The following is a 5,000-nucleotide window of genomic DNA, read 5'->3' on the forward strand; positions in this document are numbered from 1 at the left end:
CAAAGTGTCAAGGGAGAAATTCAGAAACCCAGGCCGAGCTGCCTGGAGCCCAGGGGCGGCTGTAAAGTCTGTGGAGTGCCGCTGTGTCCCTGGATGAAATGAGAAAAAAGGTGAAAAAATGGCAAAGTGTCAAGGGAGCTAGGCAGAAACCCATGCCTAGGGTCCTGGAGCCCAGGGGCGGTTCTAAAGTCTGTGAGAGCCGCTGTGTCCCTGGATGAATTGAGAAAAAGGGTGAAAAAATGGCAAAGTGTCAAGGGAGAAATTCAGAAACTCAGGCCGAGCTGCCTGGAGCCCAGGGGCGGCTGTAAAGTCTGTGGAGAGCCGCTGTGTCCCTGGATGAAATGAGAAAAAGGGTGAAAAAATGGCAAAGTGTCAAGGGAAAAATTCAGAAACCCATGCCTAGGGTCCTGGAGCCCAGGGGCGGCTGTAAAGTCTGTGGAGAGCCGCTGTGTCCCTGGATGAATTGAGAAAAAGGGTGAAAAAATGGCAAAGTGTCAAGGGAGCTAGGCAGAAACCCATGCCTAGGGTCCTGGAGCCCAGGGGCGGCTGCAAAGTCTGTGGAGAGCCGCTGTGTCCCTGGATGAAATGAGAAAAAGGGTGGAAAAATGGCAAAGTGTCAAGGGAGCTAGGCAGAAACCCATGCCGAGCTGCCTGGAGCCCAGGGGCGGCTGTAAAGTCTGTGGAGTGCCGCTGTGTCCCTGGATGAAATGAGAAAAAGGGTGAAAAAATGGCAAAGTGTCAAGGGAGAAATTCAGAAACTCAGGCCGAGCTGCCTGGAGCCCAGGGGCGGCTGTAAAGTCTGTGGAGAGCCGCTGTGTCCCTGGATGAAATGAGAAAAAGGGTGAAAAAATGGCAAAGTGTCAAGGGAAAAATTCAGAAACCCATGCCTAGGGTCCTGGAGCCCAGGGGCGGCTGTAAAGTCTGTGGAGAGCCGCTGTGTCCCTGGATGAATTGAGAAAAAGGGTGAAAAAATGGCAAAGTGTCAAGGGAGCTAGGCAGAAACCCATGCCTAGGGTCCTGGAGCCCAGGGGCGGCTGCAAAGTCTGTGGAGAGCCGCTGTGTCCCTGGATGAAATGAGAAAAAGGGTGGAAAAATGGCAAAGTGTCAAGGGAGCTAGGCAGAAACCCATGCCGAGCTGCCTGGAGCCCAGGGGCGGCTGTAAAGTCTGTGGAGTGCCGCTGTGTCCCTGGATGAAATGAGAAAAAGGGTGAAAAAATGGCAAAGTGTCAAGGGAGAAATTCAGAAACTCAGGCCGAGCTGCCTGGAGCCCAGGGGCGGTTCTAAAGTGTGTGGAGAGCCGCTGTGTCCCTGGATGAATTGAGAAAAAGGGTGAAAAAATGGCAAAGTGTCAAGGGAGAAATTCAGAAACTCAGGCCGAGCTGCCTGGAGCCCAGGGGCGGTTCTAAAGTGTGTGGAGAGCCGCTGTGTCCCTGGATGAATTGAGAAAAAGGGTGAAAAAATGGCAAAGTGTCAAGGGAGCTAGGCAGAAACCCATGCCTAGGGTCCTGGAGCCCAGGGGCGGCTGCAAAGTCTGTGGAGAGCCGCTGTGTCCCTGGATGAATTGAGAAAAAGGGTGAAAAAATGGCAAAGTGTCAAGGGAGAAATTCAGAAACTCAGGCCGAGCTGCCTGGAGCCCAGGGGCGGTTCTAAAGTGTGTGGAGAGCCGCTGTGTCCCTGGATGAATTGAGAAAAAGGGTGAAAAAATGGCAAAGTGTCAAGGGAGCTAGGCAGAAACCCATGCCTAGGGTCCTGGAGCCCAGGGGCGGCTGCAAAGTCTGTGGAGAGCCGCTGTGTCCCTGGATGAAATGAGAAAAAAGGTGAAAAAATGGCAAAGTGTCAAGGGAGAAATTCAGAAACCCAGGCCGAGCTGCCTGGAGCCCAGGGGCGGCTGTAAAGTCTGTGGAGTGCCGCTGTGTCCCTGGATGAAATGAGAAAAAAGGTGAAAAAATGGCAAAGTGTCAAGGGAGCTAGGCAGAAACCCATGCCTAGGGTCCTGGAGCCCAGGGGCGGTTCTAAAGTCTGTGAGAGCCGCTGTGTCCCTGGATGAATTGAGAAAAAGGGTGAAAAAATGGCAAAGTGTCAAGGGAGAAATTCAGAAACTCAGGCCGAGCTGCCTGGAGCCCAGGGGCGGCTGCAAAGTCTGTGGAGAGCCGCTGTGTCCCTGGATGAAATGAGAAAAAAGGTGAAAAAATGGCAAAGTGTCAAGGGAGAAATTCAGAAACCCATGCCTAGGGTCCTGGAGCCCAGGGGCGGCTGTAAAGTCTGTGGAGAGCCGCTGTGTCCCTGGATGAAATGAGAAAAAGGGTGAAAAAATGGCAAAGTGTCAAGGGAGCTAGGCAGAAACCCATGCCTAGGGTCCTGGAGCCCAGGGGCGGCTGTAAAGTCTGTGGAGTGCCGCTGTGTCCCTGGATGAAATGAGAAAAAGGGTGAAAAAATGGCAAAGTGTCAAGGGAGAAATTCAGAAACCCATGCCTAGGGTCCTGGAGCCCAGGGGCCGCGGGAAAGTCTGTGGAGAGCCGCTGTGTCCCTGGATGAAATGAGAAAAAGGGTGAAAAAATGGCAAAGTGTCAAGGGAGAAATTCAGAAACCCATGCCTAGGGTCCTGGAGCCCAGGGGCGGTTCTAAAGCCTGTGAGAGCCGCTGTGTCCCTGGATGAAATGAGAAAAAAGGTGAAAAAGTAACAAAGTGTCAAGGGAGAAATTCAGAAACCCAGGCCGAGCTGCCTGGAGCCTCAAAGCGGATAGAAATAGCGTGGAGAGCCGCTGTTAAGCCAGACGCCCTCTGGCGGACACAGGCAGGAGTTGCAGTAAATGCATTGAAGTCAATGGGCGAGAGTACCCAATGCGCCAAAAAAGTGCTGAAAATATGACAAAGTGTCAAATGAATGGGAGTCAATGGGCGAGAGTACCCAATGCGCCAAAAAAGTGCTGAAAATATGACAAAGTGTCAAATGAATGGGAGTCAATGGGCGAGAGTACCCAATGCACAAAAAAAGTGCTGAAAATATGACAAAGTGTCAAATGAATGGGAGTCAATGGGCGAGAGTACCCAATGCACAAAAAAAAGTGCTGAAAAAGTCCACACGAGCCTAGTCAGAAATGCAGGCCGAGGCGGCTGGAGCCCCAAAGCGGCTATAAAAAGCGTGGAGAGCCGCTGTCGCCCTGGAGAAACGGAGAAAAAGTGCTGAAAAAAGGCCCACGTCCTAACGGACCTAGGCGGAAGTGCAGGCGAGGCGGCAGGAGTCTGAAAACCGCTATAAAAAGCGTGGAGAGCCGCTGTCGCCCCGGAGAAACGGAGAAAAAGTGCTGAAAAAAGGCCTAAATCCTAACGGACCTAGGCGGAAGTGCAGGCGAGGCGGCAGGAGTCTGAAAACGGCTATAAAATGCGTGGAGAGCCGCTGTCGCCCCGGAGAAACGGAGAAAAAGTGCTGAAAAAAGGCCTAAATCCTAACGGACCGAGGCGGAAGTGCAGGCGAGGCGGCAGGAGTCTGAAAACGGCTATAAAATGCGTGGAGAGCCGCTGTCGCCCCGGAGGAACGGAGAAAAAGTGCTGAAAAAAGGCCTAAATCCTAACGGACCGAGGCGGAAGTGCAGGCGAGGCGGCAGGAGTCTGAAAACGGCTATAAAATGCGTGGAGAGCCGCTGTCGCCCCGGAGGAACGGAGAAAAAGTGCTGAAAAAAGGCCTAAATCCTAACGGACCGAGGCGGAAGTGCAGGCGAGGCGGCAGGAGTCTGAAAACGGCTATAAAATGCGTGGAGAGCCGCTGTCGCCCCGGAGGAACGGAGAAAAAGTGCTGAAAAAAGGCCTAAATCCTAACGGACCGAGGCGGAAGTGCAGGCGAGGCGGCAGGAGTCTGAAAACGGCTATAAAATGCGTGGAGAGCCGCTGTCGCCCCGGAGGAACGGAGAAAAAGTGCTGAAAAAAGGCCTAAATCCTAACGGACCGAGGCGGAAGTGCAGGCGAGGCGGCAGGAGTCTGAAAGCGGCTATAAAACGCGTGGAGAGCCGCTCGGATGATTTTTCAAAGTGTCAAATGAATGGGAGTGAATGGGGCAGAGTACCCAATGTGTAAAAAAAGTGCTGAAAAAACGACAAAGTCCACACGAGCCTAGTCAGAAATGCAGTCCGAGGCGGCTGGAGCCCCAAAGCGGCTATAAAATGCATGGAGAGCCGCTCGGATGATTTTTCAAAGTGTCAAATGAATGGGAGTGAATGGGGCGGAGTACCCAATGCGCGAAAAAAGTGCTGAAAAAACGACAAAGTCCACACGAGCCTAGTCAGAAATGCAGTCCGAGGCGGCTGGAGCCCCAAAGCGGCTATAAAACGCGTGGAGAGCCGCTCGGATGATTTTTCAAAGTGTCAAATGAATGGGAGTGAATGGGGCAGAGTACCCAATGTGTAAAAAAAGTGCTGAAAAAACGACAAAGTCCACACGAGCCTAGTCAGAAATGCAGTCCGAGGCGGCTGGAGCCCCAAAGCGGCTATAAAATGCATGGAGAGCCGCTCGGATGATTTTTCAAAGTGTCAAATGAATGGGAGTGAATGGGGCGGAGTACCCAATGCGCGAAAAAAGTGCTGAAAAAACGACAAAGTCCACACGAGCCTAGTCAGAAATGCAGTCCGAGGCGGCTGGAGCCCCAAAGCGGCTATAAAACGCGTGGAGAGCCGCTCGGATGATTTTTCAAAGTGTCAAATGAATGGGAGTGAATGGGGCGGAGTACCCAATGCGCGAAAAAAGTGCTGAAAAAACGACAAAGTCCACACGAGCCTAGTCAGAAATGAAGGCCGAGGCGGCTGGAGCCCCAAAGCGGCTATAAAATGCGTGGAGAGCCGCTCGGATGATTTTTCTAAGTGTGAAATGAATGGGAGTGAATGGGGCGGAGTACCCAATGCGCGAAAAAAGTGCTGAAAAAACGACAAAGTGTCAAATGAATGGGAGTGAATGGGCGGAGTACCCAATGCGTGAAAAAAGGTCTGGAAAAACGACAAAGTGTCAAATGA

Source organism: Dunckerocampus dactyliophorus, unplaced genomic scaffold (assembly GCF_027744805.1).
Source record: "Dunckerocampus dactyliophorus isolate RoL2022-P2 unplaced genomic scaffold, RoL_Ddac_1.1 HiC_scaffold_25, whole genome shotgun sequence".
Lineage (NCBI taxonomy): Eukaryota > Metazoa > Chordata > Actinopteri > Syngnathiformes > Syngnathidae > Dunckerocampus > Dunckerocampus dactyliophorus.